The following is a 23,768-nucleotide window of genomic DNA, read 5'->3' on the forward strand; positions in this document are numbered from 1 at the left end:
TTGGATTTAGTGGATCTGCAAGTTCTGGATTAGCTCCGATGAAAGAGTTAGAAGTGGATCAGCTATTTGTTAGAACTCTGCAAAAATTCTGTGTCATATGTTAATATCAATTTGGGAGGACATGGATTAATTATGGAGAGTCAACATGGCTTTGTCAGAGGGAGGTCACGTTAACAAATTTTAGAGCTTTTCAAAAATGTGATGAAGTGTGTGGATGAGGGAAATTTAATTGATGCAGTTTATATGGATTTTAGCAAAGCTTTTCACAAAGACCCATGTGGGACACTGATTTGAGAAGATGAAAGCAGATGAAATTCAGCAAAACCTGTCAAGATAGACCAGAAACTGGCTTAGTAATGTGATACAAAGGATGTTAATAGTAGGCCATTTGAGTGACCAGATGCCAGTATCCAGTGGTGTATGACAAGGATCTCTTATTGTTTGTCATAGATGAAAACGTGGGGAGAATTTTACTGAAGTTTGCAGATGACACCAAGATTGATAGGTAGTTAATAGTGAAGAAGATGGGATTAGGTTGCAGTCAGATAAAGTTAAGTTGGGCATATGAGCAGACCAGTGGCAGATGGCATTTAACCCTGGTAAGTGTGAGGTGATGCACTTTGAAGGAAATAATAAGATGAGGAAGTATTAAATGAATGGCAGGTCACAAGATAGCTTAGAGGAAAGAGGGATCTTGGGGTGATTATTCACAGATCTCTAAAGTTGGCAGAGCATGTGGATAGGATAATTAAGAAGGCATGTAGGACATTTGCTTTCATCAGTCATGGCATAGAGTATAAGAGCAAGGAGGAAATGCTGGAGTTGTACAGGGCATTGGTTAGTTCACAGCTGGAGTACTATTTGCAGTTTTGGTCACCTGTTTGCAGGGAGGATATGATAGCAGATGGGGTGCAGAGGGTGTTCACCAGAATGTTATGTGGGGTGGAGAAATTGAGCTATAAGGAGAGACTAGATATGCTTGGATTGTTTTCTTTAGTGCAGAGAAGCCTGTGGAGGGGCATGTTTGAGGTGTATAAGATTATGGGGGACATGGGCAAGGTGAATAGAGAGCAGCTGCTCCTCATGGTTGACGGATCAATCACAAAGTGGAATGGGGACATTGTTTTAGAATAAATTGCAGGAGATTCAGAGGGGATTTAAAACAAAAATTTGGATGAGTGCTTGAAATATCATAATAATCAAGCATATGGGACAAGTGCCGGAAATTGGGATTAGCACACCTTTACTATTAGTTATGTTGGCAAAGACTCAATCCACTGAAGGGCCTTTGCTGCACTGTATGATTCTAACAAAATTAGAGAGAGTGGATTGAGGCAGTAGCAGGGAAAAGATGCGTCTGAATTCAGTCCTCCTTAAGCTTCCATTGATATGCTTAACATAAATCATGCCTGCAGTGTACATTCGTGGCAAGTGTACATACATGTTTTCCCCCAGCTGTGGCCACAGGTTGCTGTGGAAGGATTCATTGCCCTGCACTCTTTCTGCACTCTCCCAAACAAAATCCCCAACTAATAATGGTGACCTTGCTGCTCCCCTGTATTTTTAAATTGCCTTTTTACAAAGGAAGTTGATTAAAGGACACTTTAGTGGTGAACCCCTTCCTCATTTACCTGACATTGCTTTGCAGGTGTATCATCCATGGTTAAATAAGAAAATTAAAGTTAGTATCAACTCGAATGAAGTAATGCATAATTCTGTGAAGATCATTGGTAGGTGAGGAGACTGATCTGATTTCAAAAGCCAGCAGAATTACTGGAATAATTGATAGAGTCTGTGATTAGAGAATGAGAGAAAAAGCTAGCTATAGATATAGAAATGCATAGCAACAGTTTTACAATTATTCTTTAAAAAGTGTGACTATACCAAGTTTTATAGAGTTAGCTTTGGGAATTCATAATGAAAGCAAGATGTAGAATCTTAGAGAGCCCTCAATGACCTGGGCAAAGATGAGGAATCTGGAAGAATCATGAAGTCTCGTGAGACCTTTCTCAACGTCAGGAGCATGAAGTCCCGTTTTCCAATATTGTTTCGAACTTTGAGAAGAGATTCTCAATAGTGAGGTGCCTACTAACAGGGATTATTGCTTGCCATGACCCTCATCAGCACAAAATCTCTTATTCTGCTACGCACTGGATAGAACCTGGATTGCAGAGAATTCCTAATATGAAAGTCAGAGTGGGTACCTAATGACTCTGCTTGCTCCTCCAGACTGCTGTCCATCTGGTAGCCACCTCAAGGCTTGCTGAAGGAAAGCGCTAACATGTACCCCATATCTATGGATGCTTGTATCTGACACGTGCATGTCTTGTGCATCATTGTGGTACATCTCTGACTGATTTACAGTACGCTTCTATACTGTGATGCTGTACTTTGGAGTGTACTAGCAGCTGTGTTATTACAATGCTGATATCAGAGCACCCTGCAGGTACAAGCGCCAAGCTCACTGATTGGACCAGGGTGCATCTCAGGTCTGCTCGCTCACTTGGCATCGACCTGGATGCTCACTGCATCGCTGCTTTGCCTTGCATTGCAGTATGGCCTCCGGAACATCTTAGAGGCTTGCCTTGCTGTTTTGCAAAGACACAAAACCAATTTTATCAATCTCACACCTACGGCCTGTGTTGCAAGCACATGTATGTGCTCCAACCTATTGGCTATGTCTGAAAGTCAAAGAAGAGTAGCCTGAAGTGGAGCCAATGGGCAGTACTGGCAGTTAGGGAACCCTGGTGTAGTCCAATAAAGACAGCATCCGTGCATGGTCTGGGGGCTTGGCCACAGTCAGCTGTCATTTCGGGACAATCATGCTTGGGGTCCATCTCAATACAGCACAGGGAATCAGCCACAGTCAGTCCTCCAGTGTAACCAGTCAAAGGGTTAGCAACAGGTTAGTCAAGGTGCTGCGCAGAGATCAGTCAGGGGAGTGGAAAGCCATCAATCTGAGATTGCATCCAAGTTGGTTGGTGCAGGTGGTGGTGGCAAGATCATCCCTATCAGGGAATCAAACAGTGGACTGCTTGGACCATTTGGTCTTTCTCTGTGCTGCTTATTCAGTGTAATTGCTACTTTTTTCGTATAAATTGTTCGAAGATCAGAAATAGAACATAAAAGGTACAATATAGTAACAGGCCCTGTGACCTACGATATTGTGTCGATCATGACACCAAATTAAACTAATTGCTTCTGCTGCCCTTGGTCCATATCCGTCCTTTCCTTGCATATTCATCTGCTTATCTAAAAGTCCTTTAAATGTCCCCATTGCATCTACCTCCACCACTATCCCTGGCAGCACGTTCTAGACTCCAGAGATTATTGCTTAGTGCAAATATATTAGTTTGATTTCTTTGTTGATAGTACCAAAGAACAAAATGTTTATTTAATAATTGATTTATCATTGGGCACTATTTTTGTAAGGCAAATTTCAGTTACATAACTTAGTACCAATTGTTTCAGATGCTAAGGGAGCATTTATATGTTAAAGCTTAGAAATTATAAATGATAGTTATTTATTTAAATACCGGTTTCTATTGATTAAAATGCAAATCTCAGAATTTCTTTCAAGTCATTGCCCAGAGATAATTAAAGGTTTTATCAGTGTACACAAGAGGTGACATCTTAGGTCAGACTGCATTTTAGATGTGAGGCCTTCTTTAGAATCTGTCTGTGTTTTAACCTGAAGTCAGGCTAGTTTTAATTTTTAACCCTGTAGAATTTGTCTGCAAATACACAGATATCTTGTATGAAATAATTCATCCTATAGATTGATATGTATGTGCATCTGTGTGTGACAGTGAGGGGGAGGGAATGTGGTTCATAGTATATAGTGTAGCAGGGTCACCTGATGTGACATGAACCCAAGATCACAATAGACGCCATCCTCATGGCTACGGATCTTGGGCCCCTGCTCAGTGATTTTGCATTGTTGTGTATCTCAAAGTCTAGCTTGGAAGATCGCTTACCCGATCAATAGAAACTTGTGTCTCCTTTCTAACTGATTAAAGATTCAACAGGAGGCACTCAGTGAGCCAGTTTTTAGGGTGGTTAGTTTTTTAGCTTATAATTTCTGTGTCAGTATACCTCCTCTTCCACATTACACCTGAGGAAGGAGCTGAGCTCGGAAAGCTCATGTTTAAAACTAACCCTGCTGGACTGTAACATGGTGTTGTGATTCTTCACCTCCGTGTAGCACTGGAGCCTCCATATCTTTGAACATGTTTGTAAAGTTCCTTGTTACAGGAATGGCAGGGTTTTCTGCCACACGCTGGGCAGGTAACACTCACCTGCAGTTCTCCACGGCCCTATGGTATTTCTGCTTCACTCATCTGCGCAACTGTGGGTGTAAGATCCTCGGCAGCCTCCCATCCTACACTTCCCTCATCTGTTGAGTTCACCAGTACTTTGTTATTGCTCCTGCTTCGGGCCCAGTGGATAGTCTTACCGATGGTTCCTCCATGCTCAAAACTGTCTCCTCCTTTGAAGTCAGGGAGGTCTCCTTTGGAGATATGCCTGCCTCTCAGATGATGTGCCCAGCCCAATGACTGTAACTGTATAGCACAAAAAGGCTAGTGGTTAGAGGTGGTGTCAATGCAGGACACTAACTGCGGGCAAATGGCATTGTTTCTGTGCTACTACACGTGGTACTTAGTCGGATGTAAGGACATGGATGTCTCTGCATCCCCACAGGACCTGTCCAGGAGGGTGAACATCTCGTCCTTGTGGGGTGTAATTTTACTGATATCCAATAGTCTGTACACCGGTTTGTCTTAGTTTTGCCCAGTTATGAGATTCCTTCTCCTAGAATGACATAAAGGGATGAATGAGTTTGATACAAGTGGATGGCTTGGCAGTTATCTTGGTGCATTGCAGAAATGTGTGTTGAGGCCTTCCAAGGGTGTGAGGTGGAAGTGTAAATGGGATGCAGTATTATTGATGGTTGGGAGCTAAGAGGAGGGAATGAGGGAAGATGTCAGTGCAGAAGCAAAGAGTGAGAGATGTCTAGTGATCGGAGAAGTCTTCCTGAATTACTCATAACATGATACAAAGTGATACTCATCATTAGGTCAGCAACAGCAATTAAAGGGCTGCCATTTTAGTGAGGTCTGGGCCAAAAACTCACCCAGCCTTATGAAGAGTTTCGCCCCACCAGCCCTTAGCTTAAAAAAGTAAGATTCCACTTGATTGATGTTTTGCCTGTTTGTTAAAATTTGTTTTCTAAACATAACATTTAGTAATAAGCTCATTTATCTAACTAAAGGGTTAATCTTGCACTTCTGCAATCCTAAAATACGCCACAAGTTCCTACCAGGAAATTGCAGCCCACATGTGATTTTCTATCTCCTTGCATGCAAGATAACAGACAAAGCTGAATGGTTTCCCGATATGTACTGATATCAGATGCAGAAATTCTACTTTAACCTACTTTCAGGCAGGAATGTAAAACCAGGAACTGCTGATGACAGAGTTTCCTGATCGTGCAAATTGTGTGAAAGGTTGTGTTAGCAGAGAAGGCTGGTGCATACAGGCCAGACCATTTTTCTTTTGATCTGGGCAGGTAATTTATGGCGTTTTCCAAGCTTTAAATTCTTAGGTAAGGAATTACTTATCACAATTACCCTTTAATCTTAAATTCAAAGCCTCTTTAGCAGTATGTTTTGTAATGTGATCCCTTGGTCGTTATAAAATGCATGCAATCTGACTTAATGCCACTGGAACCTGCTGGGTTTCTCTTTTAAATAATTATAAATTGAATGCAGAATTTCATCAAGAAAGACTGTTTTCATGTTTATAATCCTATCTTTTACTTAGAAACATTGGAATTTGTCTTGGCAGCAGTACAAGATGGACAAAAGTATGTGGTAACTCATCGTGCATTCTGCCTGATGCTCTTTTTCATTGCAGTCAATAGGAGAGAAAATAGGGCAGAGCTCAAAATGGGCTGTCAAATCAACGTCAGATAACAAGATGTAGAGCTGGATGAACACAGCAGGCCAAGCAGCATCAGAGGAGCAGGAAAGCTGACATTTCAGGCCTAGAAGAAGAGCCTAGGCCCGAAACGTCAGCTTTCTTGCTCCTCTGCTGCTTGGCCTGCTGTGTTCATCCAGCTCTACACCTTGTAATCTCAGATTCTCCAGCATCTGCAGTTCCTACTATCTCGGTCAAATCAGTGTCATCAAGTTAACTCTACCCCTTGCAAGATGAAGTTCTACCTTTTTTTGGTAATTCTATGCTTGTGCCTTAAATACCTGCTACTTTGTTTGAGGCAATGAGCAGGAAAATAAGCTGTACTATAAAGGGACAAATCAATACTTATGAATTACAATGTACGACAGCAATGTGATTTATCCTGCAACGTGCAGCCAGACACATTCCTTACTAACAGAAGGCAATGCCATACAAGGACTGCAGAGAATATTAAAAGAGACAAACTGTAACTTGACAGAATTGGAACTTCTAGTTATTTTTGGCCCTGCATTTGTGAATTGTGGCACAAGGAAGCAAAATTAGACCATGTTGTTTCTCTACACCATGGATTGCTTTTGTCTGCACTCCCCTGTACAATAGCACTCCTAAACAGTCTTGGTGCACAGGAATTTAAAAGCTGTATCAGTGGCTGGTAAATGCTGTCAGAAGTTGCATAAAATGCAGTTGAAACTAATAGTACACCTGAGTGTTGTCTCTTGAGTTATTGGATTTCAAGTATTTTTCACGATCTGCATTGTTAATTCAGAAAAAAAAATAATATTTTGGTTCAGCATTGACTTTAATTATGTGTGGGAGTGAACAGTCTGTATTTTTTGACCATAGGAAGACTACAATTATATCTAAAAGTTCCTGACTGGTCTTGAACGTCATCTCCTGTTTGTGGATTTGACATAAATACTTTATTTAAGGTTATTTATTGATAATCTGTATTATGATGGAAATTTACTTCTGTGTTATAAATAAATTCAAATTAAGTGTGATGCCTATAAAAGAGAAACTTAATGTCCAATGGAAAATTATACTTATAATTTGTGTCTTAAGAACACAGCAATTTATTAGGCTTGTGATGAAAACTAAATGGTTTGGAAGAATGCTGGCCTTAAATTTTCAGCCCTGCCTCTCTTTATTTCTGCAGATTCATTCCATTCAATAACACCACTAGTCTTTCAGCTAGACTACAGTCATGGTGTAAAGGATCATTTCTCTGAACAAGCAAACATATTTTCTCATTATTTCACGGAAATCTTCCTATCACTATCAGAAAAACAGAAGTACCATTATTTTCTAAAAATGACAATTTGAATCAATTAATAGAAATGCTGGTCTAATTTAAATATTGTTGGGAAACAAAACAGTTTTTTTCAGGTTTTTTTTGTATTGCTGTGCTTTTTAATAATTTTGTTTTTATTTCAAATTTCCAACTTATTCAGTATAATATTTTTTACTTATAATTTGTTTTCTTTGCAACAGTATGCCTAATCATTTTTAGTATAAAATTTACAGTTAACAGGTGGCCTCGAGTATTATTTTATTTATTTATTTATAAAGCTTCCATGCAATTTGTTTTTCATTTATAACGAATCGTTTATGCACATCTGTTTTCCTGTTTCCCGAATCATTAGCGTGATAAACTTTGTAATTTCAGCCAGAATTCAAGTACGTTGTAGTCCTGTAAGAAAGTGTGTATTAAATGCAACGAATATTTTACAGTGATAAGGAAGAAGGACCAGCAGAATGTGAAAAGTATTTCAATTGTTGACCTATCCACTTGTATTTATGTAATTCCATTCATAATGCACCTTTCTGTTTGCCAAATATATAGTGTTTGCAAAGGAAAATAGAAAATTATCTTGTCAGCGTCTAGCTTCACTTCCCACAAATCATTCATAATAACATGTTTCCTTTAACTGCTAATTGACGTAATAGCTAACTAAACCCTTCAAGTTTTAAGTCATAAGATCATGGTATACACAAAAATGTCAGCATGTCGGGGAACTAATTGGCTGTTCTTGCTGGAAAATAAACTCACTGCAGTATATTTAAAGGGAAACTTTATGGGGAGAAAGCTGACGCCATGTAATAGTCAAATCGCATTGAACACTCAGAATTTTATTAGCTCTTTCAGGATTATGTTTCAACTGAGATTGCATGGTTTCCTTTTCTAGTCTCACTCCTCCATTGTTACCACAGTGAATAAGCAATAGTTGCAGGGATGTCGGGAAAGTGCAGGTAGGTGGGCCTAGTTTAGTCTGGGATTATGGTCAGCATAGATTGCTTAAACTGAAGAATCTATTTCCCTGCTGTATGACTCTATAACTGTCAAATTCAACCAGGTTGATATGAAAAGTTTTATATAGGACTCATTAAACCAGGTTCAGTATTTTAAAAGAATGTCAGCCAAGTTTCTTTAGTCAACAACAAATAACTGGCTTATTACCAAATAACAGACTTACTCAATTAAAGTTAGAAGTCGCATCTCAGGGCTAATGGTAAGATTCTTAGCAGTGTAGATGAGCAGAGAGATCTCGGTGTCCATGTACACAGATCCTTGAAAGTTGCCACCCAGGTTGACAGGGCTGTTTAGAAGGCATGCAGTGTTTTAGCTTTTATTAATAGAGGGATCGAGTTCCGGAACCAAGAGGTTATGCTGCAGCTGTACAAAACTCTGGTGCGGCCGCACTTGGAGTATTGCGTACAGTTCTGGTCACCGCATTACAAGAAGGATGTGGAAGCTTTGCAAAGGATGCAGAGGAGATTTACTAGGATGTTGCCTGGTATGGAGGGAAGTTCTTACGAGGAAAGGCTGAGGGACTTGAGGCTGTTTTCATTAGAGAGAAGAAGGTTGAGAGGTGACTTAATTGAAACATATAAAATAATCAGAGGGTTAGATAGGGTGGTTAGGGAGAGCCTTTTTCCTAGAATGGTGACGGCAAGCACGAGGGGGCATAGCTTTAAATTGAGGGGTGAAAGATATAGGACAGATGTCAGAGGTAGTTTCTTTACTCAGAGTAGTAAGGGAATGGAACGCTTTGCCTGCAATGGAGTAGATTCGCCAACTTTAGGTACATTTAAGTCATCATTGGACAAGTATATGGACGTACATGGTGTAGGTTAGATGGGCTTGAGATTGGTATAACAGGTTGGCACAACATCGAGGGCCGAAGGGCCTGTACTGTGCTGTAATGTTCTATGTTCTATTATCTCATCCGGTTGTAGTCCATCAGGTTTAATTGAAATCACAAGGTTTCGGACAGCTGCTTCTCCACCAGGTGAATTGATGACACTTACTTGCTAAGGAGCAGCACTCTGAAAGCTTGTGATTTCAAATGAACTTGTTTATTCCACCCTAGTCCAACACCGGGACTTTCAGATCAAATAAAGTTGTAAAGATTATTGACAGCAGTTTGGATCGTGTAAGTAACTACCTACTGTTTTAAAAAGAAATCTAATAATTTTCCAGGGCTTCCTTTACCACAGTGGAATATGATGCAGATTAACTTTCTAGAGAAATATCCTAGCAGCGTCTCGATCTTCTTGAAGCAGAAGTGCTTCTATCTTCAGATCACCATCATCAATTGTTACGTTCAAGGACTTAGTGAAATTTGAGCAGCCAGCCCCGGTTTGTTGATAAAAATCAGTTGCAGTCTGTCAAAAAAATTCTGGTACTCCCCTGACCATATTGCCATGGCTTTCCACTGTAACAAATCAACTATATAAGGTCGTAGTTTCATACAAATTTGTGGTAGAAACCACACATGCCCTAAAAATATCAAGTATCCTAGTTTGGTCTTGGGGCAGGGAACTAAATCAATGCCTGTAATCATGCTGTTCTTGGTAGCACATATTCCTGACCTATTAGATGCCTTAAGTTACCCATGCTTTTGTGAACTTGTCTTGGCAAGACTTAACTCTTACCAATTGCTGACTGTGTAATTTCCAGGTGTTCCCTACAAGCGTCACTGAGTCAGCACAGCTACACTGTTGGGAACATAACTACTTGTTTGCTTATCCTGTGGAAAGTGCCCAAAGCAATTTTTAGCCCAAAGAGCATAACTTAACATTATCATTTGGCTTTCCAACATGTGTTCAATTTCTGCTTTCACATTAGCTTGTTTTTCAAGGCCTGGGCGATAAGGATGCTGTTTCGTGGAAGGGATGATGCTATATCCATAACATGAATGGCTAATTGGTGCAACATGATTGAGCAGCCTTGTTCGATCTGCTTACTGTTCTGCACCTAACATAAGAGAGCATGGTATCTAGTCTGACTAATAATTTGGAGTTAGGTAATTTAGTGGGTTAAATTTAAGAAATGTTCAAGCTTCACTCTGCCCCATGCTTTCTATTCCTTTCATTCTCTATTGTCCTCACTGTCTGATAAATCTGTGCTCAATTTCCTCCTTTCAGCAGTTGTATTGTTTTGCTATATTAATATGACACAGGCAGCTCTTTGACTGACAGTCTGGAATATCAATCAAATAATTCACTTCATCAATTCTCTTGACTACTCTCTACTCAGAGGTATATTACAAGCTCTTGTGAGCTGTTCCCAGAACATGCACATGTAATCTAACCAAGAAGATTTGGCCTTTCTCTTCGTGAACTTTTCCTTGATTAGATTTAGAGGACTTCTTACCTTATGTCCTTTGGTTAATTTAAAGCAGTCAAACACGTGAATCCTGGATAACAAACGAGGAGTCGTTCTATGAACAGAGCTAATGGGAACTGCAGAAGATGCTGGAGAATGCAAGATAATAAAGTGTGGGGCTGGATGAACACAGCAGGCCAAGCAGCATCTTAGGAGCACAAAAGTTGACGTTTCGGGCCTAGACCCTTCATCAGAGGGGGGGATGGGGAGAGGATTCTGAAATAAATCGGGAGGGGGGGGGGAGGTGGACTGAGGATGGATAGAGGAGAAGATAGGTGGAGAGAAGAGTATGATTGGGGAGGTAGGGAGGATATAAGTGAATCTGGGGAGGATGGTCAGGGCAAGTGAGCGAGATGAGGTTAGTAGGTAGGAAATGGAGGTGCGGCTTGAGGTGGGAGGAGGGGATAGGTGAGAAGAAGAGCAGGTTATTGAGGCGGGCATGAGCTGGGCTGGTTTTGGGATGCTGTGCGGGGAGGGAAGATTTTGAAGCTGGTGAAATCCACATTGATACCATTAGGCTGCAGGGTTCCCAAGCGGAATATGAGTTGCCGTTCCTGCGACCTACGCGTGGCATCATTATGACGCTGCAGGAGGCCCAGGATGGACATGTCGTCTAAGGAATCCGAGGGGGAGTTGAAATGGTTTGTCACTGAGTGGTACAGTTGTTTATTGCGGACCGAGCATAGATGCTCTGCAAAGCGGTCTCCAAGTCTCCGCTTAGTTTCCCCAATGTAGAGGAAGCCACACCGGATGCACCATACCACATTAGCGGATGTGCAGGTGAACATCTGCTTGATGTGGAAAGTCATCTTGGGGCCTGGGATGGGGGTGAGGGAGGAGGTGTGGGGGCAGGTGTAGCACTTGCTATGGTTGCAGGGGAAAGTGCCGGGTGTGTTGGGGTTGGAGAGGAGCGTGGAGCGCACAAGGGAGTCACTGAGAAAGTGGTCTCTGTGGAAAGCAGACAAGGGTGGGGTTGGAAAAATGTCTTTGGTGGTGGAGTCGGTTTGTAGATGGCGGAAGCATTGGAGGATGTTGTATCCGGAGGTTGGTGGCGTGGTATGTGAGGACGAGGGGCATTCTGCTTTGGCGGTTATTGCGGGGGTGGGGTGTGTGGGATGAGGTGCGGGAAATGCGGGAGACATTATGTGAATCTTGGATAACAAACAAGAGAAGCCTTGTTCCAGTCATTGGGATATTTCGGCAGCATGCCCTGTTAGTTCTCTTCACGATCTAGACGTACCATTCTAAAGCCCTTTGTGACTGGAGGTGGTAGGTTATTTTAAAAGCTTAATTTTTAAATACTACTTTTAAAAGCTCAATCTGTTGTTGGATGACTCATTTCAGCTTTTAAAGAGTCAATCTTTTATTTAAATCACATTTCCATAACAATTTTAATGGGATTATTTTAAATTTAATAGATTTTTGAAATGTACAAGCTGAAAGATTACAAGCCATGCTATTAAATACGAAACTTGCTTACTGGATTCATTTTACTCTTTGCTAATGGGACTTAAATTTTTGTATGGCAGTGTCTGATATAAATATTACAAATATTATCACCACCACATTTATGCATCACGGAAATTACTGTATAGTACAACAACTGGTCAACTTGTATAATGGTTAGATGGATAAATAAATTATGGTAAGTGCTTTAGTCAAGCGACTGTTTTGAAGGTGGCTGACTGTCTGCTAAATCTGTTGCAATTAGTAGAGTAATCTAATCAACAGATCATTTTTGAATTTGTATTGTCAAACATTGAATTTTGAAGAAAGATACTGGAGAACAAATTTCAGAAGCTTTAATGAGGTTAAGATGATATTGAGTGGTTTTTGTTGAGAAGATTGCTGTCTGCCTTTGTGTGCGGGAGACTAGTATCCAGGAAGGAGAAGAGGTTAGAACTCTTAGGTCAGAGAGATGGGTTGATGGAGAGAAAGTATGCATTACTATGTAATGTTGCCTCAATTTGTGAAGAAAAAAAAATCCAATTGCATTTTGAAACCAGCTAATTACTTCATCTGTGCTTTATTGGCGATAGAAAAGGTCAGGGCTAATGGCTTCCATCAAGAATCAGAAGTTCTGATTTCTAACACCTATTAGAGTGACAGCGAAAGAAAAATACAAGTTGAGGAAAGAAGATAGACAATTTCTTCCCTAATTTGATTTATTTTTTGAAACAAACTGAACATCCTGAGGAAAACAGAAAAAAGCAAGGATGGTTGAAAGCATACTGCTTAAAGCTGAAGGCATTGCTCACTTTGGTGGACAAGGAAGCTGCAGTAACATCCATTGTTCAGGCATAGCATATCTTTTAAATCTTAATTTTAAATCTTTAATTAATTGGGCCTGATGGTGATGTTTCGACAATTTTTGTTAATGTTTGTCCTGAAGTCTCTGTATGGAATACAAGTGTATAAAGTGTCTGCAATTCTCCCTTCTGCAATGTTAGCCAGCGTGCAACATCCTTGAAATAAATGGGTTAACTCATCAGTTAAATTAACAGAGCTTTCAGTGCATGCTGTAAATGTTTATGCAGGGGTGACCCAAGGCATAATCTCAAAGTCATTGTTATTGTTTGGAGTTGAAAAATCTATTACTACTAACTCAGGAATTTCTATATAGTGTGTAAAATGAGGAAACAATTGATATTAGTCACACTTTAGAAAATGAAAATTGAACTATACAGTACTAACTATTTATAATTCATTGTCTTTCTTCGAAAGCAATTTCTTTTGGGACCTGATTAACAGTCAGAACTAATATTAGATGAATGTGGCACATAAATTGGTGTAAAAAATGCCTTGGGAGTGACTTTGTTTCATAGGTAGCTCCTAGCCTAGCATATTGTCATGTGCATTGATAAATGACTGGTGATCTGACAGACCCAGAAGCATTGCCTTGGAGCTGTTAATGGTTGTATTTGTATGTTACTGCTTATCTCTTCCCTTCAGTCTTTGTTATATTTATCTTTATGTATGCATCAGAGTAGTGGATTGTTAATTTTTCACAATGGAAAACGGTTTACTGCATTGCCACAGGGCAGCTTGTAAAGTAAAACGTTGCTGGTCTAGTATGCTTTCATTTCAAGAACACCTCGCACTGCTTTGCCTCTCCTGATGCTTGTTCCTCGGGTATGGACTGTTATGTTTTTATGACTTTTTAAACTATTGGCGTGAACATGTTTTCTATAAAGTATTTAATATTTGTTTACCTAAGAATTATTATTATTGTATATTTTCATTTCTAAAACAAATTTGAAAATGTAGTGAACGTTTAGCTGATGCTTTGTATTAGGTACTCTAACATTGTATGTATAAGCGTTCTGCTTGCAACTAGACTTCGATCTTTAAGTTTCAGTAGGCATGTTAATAAGTCAGAAGCAGATTGGTAACAACATTTGGTTGTTCAGCCTAGTTTTTATATGCATTCAAACTCCTGCTCACAACCAAAGCCAGGTCTTGGTCCATGTCAGAGACAGTGGTTTGGTTTTAATGACAGTTCAACTCCCGTAATGGAACATCTTGCCTTCCATTCCCAAGATTCTGCAAATAGCTGCCTTTGAATTTTTGATGTGGCCTAACCATTAAAACATTTGGTGATTCTTTTGTTGGGTCATTAATAGAAAACACTGTTCTTCCGTTAAACTGATAGGATTTGTTTTGGATGTAGTGGAAGATGGAAAATTCCGATAAACTCGTAATTTTGCTTTTTTTAATGCATTTAGTTCTTCCCATAGCTAGCAAGTATTGCCTGTTAACAAAGAGCATTTAGCTACCTTTTGCTGACCATCAACATTTTCACTGTTATTGTTATTTAGAAAATTATTGAAAACAGGTATTTCATCAATTTGTCCACAATTGCATGGGGTACATCACTGTGCATTCAAGTGTTTTTAGCAGTAGCACTTAAATCCTTAGTTTTTATTGTTTGACACTAGTTTGAAATAGCGATCAAATTGCATTGGAATTCCATGACTGAAACACTAGATGCTTTTTCTGAAAAGTTGTTATTTTCACATGGCTCTCTTTAGAACCACAAAAAAAAATCACTTAACAGTTGATGCTGTTACACTGTGATCAATTTGAATTTTAAGCTGTGGCAATCTAGCAAGTCATTAGAATTGAAAACTATACATGTTTCTCAGACCAATCAGATTGATTCCAAGTTAACTCATGCAATGTGTATTTCCTATTTGCATGTGCATCATCAATCTATAAGACCAGTAGCCTCAATTATATATTTTCAGCCAAGTTTCAGTGTAACTAAACAATTGGAAAAATACAAAGAAAAATTAATGCTTGGATTTTGCTACTAACTTGTGACTGGATAATAAAATATTATTCACTAAATAGGAAATAGTCAATTATCACTCGTGAATTATTCTGTTAACAATTTATGAATTGGTTTCAGTATACCTGTGTAGCAGTAAAAAGGTACAAGAATATAATGAATTAAGTAAAGAAATACGATTTGAGTTTCAAATGTCTAATCTGTTTAACTATTCTCAATAGTTGTGATATGCCGCTTTACAACAAGAAATCTCTTTTTACTGCTAGACTTATTTAGTAATTTTGTTTACATTCCTATTAATGAAACAACAAGTCAGTTTATTTCAAATTTCACAATAGTATGACAGCAGTGAGGGAACAGGTACTCTAGCTTTTTGAGAACTTTTAATGTGGACTGGTTATTTTTGACAGTTAAATTGTGTTTGCACGGTTCTGACGAATTTTACTGGTGTTCGTAAATTTATTTTTAAATAACTAACCTGCTATTTTACAATAATTGACATTGAAAACAATGGACAAACTCTTCCTTTTTTGAAGTTAAAGCATGACACTGGACATGTTAGGGGTTATCACTTCCACTAGAGACCTGGAGTTAATTTTTCTCGTGATTATGAGCGTTTCAGGTCCTAGATATGGAAGCGAGTTGTTTTGCATGTTGAACATTGAGGTTTGAGAGGTAGTTGGCTAGGAAATATTCACACCAGCTGGGAATTTGCAGAGTCAAAGTATCAAGTACCATATTTATGGGCGACTCAGGGAAGCTTTCACTCACTGCACGCCTGTAGCATTGTTGGAGTCAGTTTTGTTCACCTCTACCTGCCTGCAGCTGCCTCAGATCAGACAGAAGCTGGCCACAGGGTTCAGCATTTCCTCACTGGAGGCTCTGTTGTAAGCTGACCACAAAGGAAGGATGGTCCACTTCCCCAGACTGGCAACAGGAAGCCCTCCCATTAGATTAGGAAGCCTGAGCTGAAATCACATAGTATTCGATTTGGCCTACAAGAAAAATTGCTACTCTCTGCAAGGGTGAGTGACACCAGTTTCTCAGTGCATATTGACACTTCAAACATCAATAAGCTAACTGCTGCTCAGGCATATCACAAAGGATGATAACCTGCAAGTCTCAGCATCACAAACTTAACGTGCACTGAAGGCCTGCCACCCAACGTTTTAACAGTTTCCAGGCAGCACACATCCTAATGGCTAACTGAAGAGGGCTTAGACTCTGGTATGATTCCAACGTGTTTGTGCACCCATAGCAATCGCGCACAATCGTTTGCTTTCCTTGCTTGCGGGACCAGATCCTCACAAGAGGAGGGAGCAGGCACACACTGGCAGAGAGGTGTTTGCTGGACAAATCCTCATCCCACACGAGGACTGAGCCCCAGAACTAGGCAAAAAGAGCCGCAACTATTCCTCTGTTGATAGGGGAACAGGGATGCCCCATGAAGAAGTCAAGAAGTTTGCTGTTCTCAGATGTGTAGACAGTGTCAAACATTGATCTATGTAAGGGACTGTGCATCTTCAACAAATTTTTTCTCTTCTCCACTTACAAGTACTAGCAATCAACAGAAGAACATTAAACAAAATATGCCTCAAGCTCACTCTAGGGGCCCTTCTGAAAGAGAATGGAAAATACCAGTAGGCATCCAAAGGAAAGGATGCCAGCGAGACACGCAGGTACTTCAATTCAATGCATTCTAATGAAGCCCTAACTCTCCACTTTCCCTTGCCAGTAACTCCAAGGCCTACAGCAGGCCAGATAGAGGAGAGTACATGTGTAGCACATTCTGTCAGCAGACAAGGATTCTCTAGGCCTCAAACCGCCAGAGGATATGCACTAAAATCATCATGGTCAACATGCTACCTTCACTGCAATTAAGAATGTTGTGCAGTACCTAGAGATAGTGGTAGATAAACAGAGAAGACTACTTTTGAGGGCACAGGGTGGCATGGATATTCATTGCATGTATTTTGTCTGTACTTCTGTAAATATACATTCACATGTTGTAACGTTAAGCCAATGGGTGTTGACAGGGTTGTCTGAAGTGAAAGAACTGTCGATCAGAAGGCACTGCAGGTATTCCATCTTGAATCCTTCATAATATCACATCATCAGCAATGTGTGTGTGTAGAATTTTTTTTTAATGATACAGTGAAGCTTATATCTACCATTTAGCAATTGCAGTCAATGTTCACAAAATTGATTTCAGTGACAGCTACCTCATACGATTAGGTCACAGCAAGGATGCTGGGCCTAAGATTGCGGGTGTGGACAAATAATTTATGTAACAAATGGAAATATATGTCCAGTCTAAAGAGTGTAAGAAAGAAATATCTACCTTTTGGTTGGTGCCTCTTTAGCCACGTGAAACATTTGCAAAATAAGACCGGCGATAACCTAAGAAATGTGACAAACTTATTTTCTCTAGGAAGGAGTACGAGGACAGTCTTTGGTTTTGTCCAACCATAGTATTGAAAATTGCAGTCACTAAGGATTCTCAGCAATTGTAATGATACAGTCAAAGAACCTAACATTCTCTAGCTCGATAGGGATAGTGAGAGAATAAGATGACTGATGTTAACAGGAAGGATGTAGGAGAACTGGGGAGTGTGCTCCAGGGTTTTATGTAACCTAATCTAGTTTAAGACTCATAATCATTAGGAACCTTGGTCATGTGAGTACACATTGTGGTGCAGCTACAGTTGTGCACAGTTACTGCAAAGACTCAATTTGTCAGCGCAGTTTGTTGCTTCTGAGTTTGATTTTCCAAAACATGAATAGTAAGCAAGTGTGTCTTGGTAGCTCAGTTGCCTGGAATCAGTTTGCTATAGGATTGTCAAATCTTAACAGACAATTACCTTAGCTTCTTCAAGTCTGTGAGTGACCTCCTGGCCCATCTCCTTGCACATCAGATGAGACCTCTTACTCCCATATCTCTTTCTGTCGAAAGACAACCCCCCTCTCCATTTTTCAAATGAGGTTGCAGGTATAACACACAATGATTAAAAATTTTCTCCCTCCTGTATAATACAGTGCACTCACTAAACAGTCCAAACATCTGAATCTAATTTTCAGGAGCACTATGGTCTTCTAAATAATGACTTTTGTAGAGGAAAGTACAGTGTTTAATCTCTCCTCTGTATCAGCCTGAGGATTCCAGACAGGTGTCATCAGCCATGTTTTGAGGGAATTGTTGAGGACCATCAAAGGATGTAGCATCTGCAAGTGCTCTAAAATCGTGGTGAAATCATGACATCTCCCTGGATATTGTGTACAGACCTGGAGTACCTAACTGGTTTGATCTCAGATGATTGGCACATGAAGGGGTTGGAACCCTTTTTCTCGATCCACAGCTGATTGTTGCCAGGGTGTTTTGATGGTAAGATGGGTGAAATCAATGGCACCTTTCACATGTGGGAAACTTGCTATGGCACCAAAGTAATTACCCTGGTTATCTGACACCCCACATCCAAAAGGGTGCACCTTAGCAAAGGGAACATCGCCACCTCTTGGATGCATTAATGCATGGCTGACTGTGAAATTCTGCAGGAATCCTTAGTGGCCGCCATAAATGTTCCACTTACATAATAACTTAAGGCTGCTGTTAACTTCAATGCAACACGCATGATATTGCCTCCCAGTCCTTGTGGCCAGATGTGATTTTCAAGTAGCAGATGTAGGAAACAACATCCTGGGATATGTTGAGGAGCCTCTTGGTTTCCATGATACCCAAAAATGCTGTTTCTGGGCAGGGCCTGCTGCTGCTCCATCCTATGGTACTGGTTCCTTTTCAGCTGCAAGGCAATTAGAACAGTGACAATTGATTAGTCCCATTTGTGTTGTAGGTTTTAGGAAATATATGAAGAGAGTAAACCTTAAAGTAAAAATTAAGAAAGGGAAATAGGATGTGGGAGTAATCTGATCAGAAACAAAAAAATGATCAATAACTGCTTCTATAGGTATGCAAAATGGAAAAAATTAGTTAAAGCAAATGTGGATCCATTACAAGTTGAGTCATGAGAATTTGAAATGGGAAAGAAGGAAATGTCTTTTTCCAGCAATATTCGTATAGATCAGGGAAAGAAACATGCTTTCCCTTCTTAGTCTGACCTGTTTGCAACTCCAGACTGTCAGCAAAATGGTTGATACTCAGCACTTTCCCACATGACCTAGCAAGTCACTCAGTTGTATCAAAACCACACTGAAAAGGTATAACTCTAACAGACTGCAGAAATCCAAGACAATGGATCATCAGCATTTTCTTGATAAAAATTAATTTTGGTACAAATGCCCACCCTCCCAGCTATGCACAAATCCAGTGAATGAATACTAAAAGAGAACAGTTGTGCTATAGGAATGCATTCTTGCACATTTGCAGGCAATCAACATTTTGAATTCATGATCTGTATTTGTGCTTGACCATGGCGTTTGCTCTTAGACCTGATTCTGCTCCAGTGAACTCTATTGCATAAAAGGATATTCTTATAATGCTTTTAGAATGTTGGGAATTATCACCTGCAGTAGAGCTGCAGCAATAAGAGCTCCTTGCAGTTTTTGCCAAATACTGTGTAGAAATATTGTAATATTAGGTATATGTGCAGCTTTAGTCCACTAAATCAATCCGGTTTCTATGGAATGATAAATTTGCTCAAACTTAGCACTGCTGAAAGCATAAATGTTGAACTTCATTCTAGACTGTTAGAACAGGTAATATTCAGACTTCAGGACTGTTCCATCTGGGACATCCTGGTCCAGTCTTGCTTTACTCTCAGCACATGCCTACACTCCACAGCACCTTCCCCTGCAATTGCAGAATGTGTAACTCCTGTCCGTTTACTTCCTCCCCCCTCACATCTAAGGCTCTAATCTCGCCTTCCAGGTGAAGCAGCATTTTACTTGTACGTCACTCAATCTCGTCTACTGTATTCTCTGCTCACAACGTGGTCTCATCTACATTGGGGAAACAGAGCGCGGACTGGATGACCACTTTGTAGAATGCCTGCCTTCTGTTTCCAAAAAAAACTTTCCTGACTTTCCAACTGCCTGCTACTTGGTGCAAGCTGGAAGCACCATATTTTCCACTTATACACTCCGCGGCCCTCTGAACTCAATATTGAGTTCAACAATTTTAGGGCTTGAGGGAACTTCTCCCATGGCCTTACCACAACTCCCACATCAGGTCTTCTCATCACACGGACTGCTCCCACATTCAACCCATTGTCAGCTACTAATAGACCCCCTGTCAATAGCTATTCATGCCTCCAGACTGATGTTTACCTACCCCTTCTTCAGCTGTTTTTCTTCTTTCTTTGGGCTGTATTTCCACCTATCATTTACTCTTCCTCTTTCCCCCCTACTCCATTTTCTGCAGAAATATCTAATTTTCCTAGCTACCATCAGTTCTCAAGCAGGGTCACTGGACCCGAAACATTAACTCTGCTTTCTTTGTACTGATGCTGCCAGATTTGCTGCGTCTTTCCAGCAATTTCTGATTTTGTTTCTGATTTCCAGCATCTACAGTTCTTTCCGGTTTTTTTTGTTTAGGTTCTGATTTCTGGGTGTGTGTCCATTGTGATATTTTTACCTGGTGAATGAAGGTGCCTGTAAAACCTTCCGAGCGTATAGGACTAAACCATTAGCTGGCATAGTTATGGCAACACGAGCATTCAGTGTACAGAATGTAGTTAAATTATTTTGTACTACCATCCGAGGTAATATTGTTTAGGTGCAAATATGAGCTGATGGTCACAGCTGGTTTTGATTGCCAGTTTTTGTTTGAGTCTGTCAGATTTTTAAAAAATCTTTTGGTGTTTTGCTAGATGATTATGCATGTGTAGGAATTTCTGTAGATAGTATCTTAATGCTGGCTGTGTTGGGTGCTTTTGCTTTCCCCAGATTGAATTGTTTCTGATGCACTTTGATCTTGATTCTTCATTATCCATCTTGATTATTGTGCAGTAAGCCTGTTGTTTATTAATTCAAATCAGTTAATGGGTCTAATTGTATTTGGTTTGTTTCTGCGACACTTTAAATAAGGGAAAAGAGGCATTGGATAAAAATTATTCATTCAGTGGCCAATAAATCAAAGGCTTGTTATGCAACCTGTTCTCTTTCATTGCATTTTATTAGTGAAGTGCATCAAATAGTAACACATTGGACACAAAACTATACTCATAGTGGCACAATTTAATAGTCTTTAATAGTCTTTGAGGTTAGGTGAACTAATTATGTTCTCCTGTGGTGTTCCATGATTTAGGGCAATATGTAAATTATTTATTACTTCATTGTTGTGTAAGGAATTAAAATTGCTGGCTTGTTTCATAAGCCCCAGTTAAGTGGATCAGTTAATGTTAGATGTGCAAATTTCCTCCAAATGTCAGGGCATTATTGAACACACGCTGTAACAAACATAATGAAGTCTGTATAAGTGACCGTTGAGTCGCCAAGTCCGGATGACCCTGTATAAAATCTGCATGATCAATCTTCGAAGCTGGACTGTTGCTGGTCAGCTTAATAGTACTGTTTATTAGCATCGTAGCATCAGCTTATTTGTGAGGGCGTTAACAGCATAGGGTACTGTTACACCTTGCCCTGTGGCTGGATTTATGAGTGGATACCATAAAACTGAGAATAATGTAATGCCGTGGACACGTTTTGGTAGCTGCTTAATAGCCTCTTCAAGCCCCAACTGTTCTTTTCCTGCAGCAAGTCGATAAGAAGCCAGTTTTGAAGCCTTCCAGGTGCCACTGTCTAGGCTATTGACCAGAAAAGGGGTACCTTTTGTCAGGGTCTCCTGGACTTGGAGGTGCCCTACTTCAAGATCTGCCCTTTTCACTCTTCTTGTTTTCCGTACCACCCATTCATACCCCACATGTCTCAGTCTGTGCTCTTCAATCCCCAATCCATCTAATCCTGCTCACCAAGGTTTCCCAACCTGGCCTAACAATATAACCTGAATATGTCACTGGAGCCAGATGGCGTGTTAAGCTCCATTAGATCCTTTTGCACTCCTAGCAGCAGCTACTGCTCCCAGTTGCAGTAGTGGGAAGAGAGAGCTACTACCCTTCAGTTGACTGGCATTGCTCTAAGTTGAGATTTCTACCCTGATGTGAGCAGAAGTCTCACCCTGAGCCCAATTAATGCCCGTCTGAGCATTAAACGGCTTCGTGGAAGGCCCTCACAACAGGATGGATTTTTTGGTGGGTTGCCCTGGGTAGTGGAAGCCCCAGCAATACATGGAAACATTTGTTGATGCTACCAAATCTTCACCTGGATGACCTACTACAAGGTACATAAAAGGGAACAATCACAGTTCATTAACTGTATGCTGGTATTTTTATTACCATGCTAATTATACTAGCTTGAATATGCTGCAATAAAAAGTGAGCAATGGATTTGTGCAGCACTTTATATACACTTATTCTGGCGTGTACTAACTTGTCATATTGAACAGTGTGAACAGAAATGAAATTTTTTTTTGGTGGGGTTAAATCAAGCTGTATGGTAACCCGGATACTGAAATTAGACCATGGTATCTTCATGTATGTTATCTGCTTCATTTACATCACAGTATTTTGGAACCTCAGTCTAAATTTCATCATCAATTCTTCATTGAAGATTTTTGCATCTTCCAACTCAGAAGTGATCTTCTACATAAACTAAAACCAGCTGATGCACTTGTTAAAGACAAAACAAATTACAAGCCCCCCCAGGTGCATTTTTTTAAAAACAGCATATTTTAACAATGAATATTTGTCAGTGCTACATTATTGATTCAAACTTTCAACAATAGTGCTAGAATCAGTTGTTTCAGCTCTGAGAAAGTTGTTTCCATTTCTAAGGAGAAACTTCTTCAGCAAGAGAGTGATGATTCTATGGAATTCACTGCCACAGAAGGCTGTGGAGGCCAGGTCATTAAGTACATTTAAGACTGAGATGGATAGGTTCTTGATTATCAAGGGGATCAAGGGTTATGGGGAGCAAGCGGGAAAATGGGTTTGAGGAACTTACCAGCTATGATTGAATGGTGGAGCAGACTCGATGGGCTGAATGGCTTAATTTCTACTCCTGTGTCTTATGGTGTTAAATTATAAACTTCAAAGCACAGATAAATAATACTGATAAAAGATACTAATAAAGATAAAAATTGTTCACTACCATGATGGACAGCAGTTATAGTCAGCTGCACATAGATCCAGAGCTTCAGGAATCACAGGAAAAGAGACTTTACAAAAGTGCCTCTTATTAGGTAAATAATAACTGCGTGTCCACCTGAATATCATTCTTTAAAACTTGTCCTTCTTAAGCACCAAATACATAAGAATATCATATTTTAAACGTTATGATAATGATCCATCTCCTGCTTAACAATGAGCTATGTAAAAATCCATTAAATATTTTCTTCAAGCTCGCATTAATGAAATTGTCGCAGATCAATATTTGGCAAGAACATTAAAGATTATATTTAAAATCTCAGTGTCATCCTGTCTCGGTAGTGAAGGCTTATGTTTCTGTTTTCTGCCTTGTATTTAATTTCAACTAATTTAAAACAATTCATTTAATCTTGGAATTTTACAGAAATGATGCACCATTAAGGGGAGAGGACAGGTGAACAGGCTTTAAAAACAGTGTAGCTGGCCAGTATGTTAACTTTGCCACTCCTGCCATCAATGGTTTTCCTCAGGACGGGAAAGGCAGACCCTGGAAACCTGTTCAAATTTCAAATGAATCAGATTTATCAGATTGTCAGCTTGTTAAGGGATAGCTGCATTTTTGGTGATGGCAAATGGATCGCAAGATGCATACAGCCTAGGGCATGAAGGTGCA

At 39.9% G+C, this 23,768-nt stretch overlaps 1 protein-coding gene across 7 annotated transcripts in view; it reads left to right on the forward strand.

Moving 5' to 3' along the window:
* The window catches only part of rgs3a (regulator of G protein signaling 3a), a 243,603-nt gene that overhangs the window by 164,603 nt on the left and 55,232 nt on the right, over nt 1-23,768 (forward strand). The window contains exon 1 of one of the 7 annotated variants that reach the window (XM_059638196.1): nt 5,512-5,605. The exons of the other annotated variants lie outside the window; for them this stretch is intronic. The gene's annotated coding sequence lies outside the window, so the exon portion shown is untranslated. Of the gene's footprint in view, nt 1-5,511; nt 5,606-23,768 lie in introns of those variants that run through there. 7 annotated transcript variants of the gene reach the window in all.

The sequence above is a fragment of the Stegostoma tigrinum genome, chromosome 29, assembly GCF_030684315.1.
Source record: "Stegostoma tigrinum isolate sSteTig4 chromosome 29, sSteTig4.hap1, whole genome shotgun sequence".
NCBI lineage: Eukaryota > Metazoa > Chordata > Chondrichthyes > Orectolobiformes > Stegostomatidae > Stegostoma > Stegostoma tigrinum.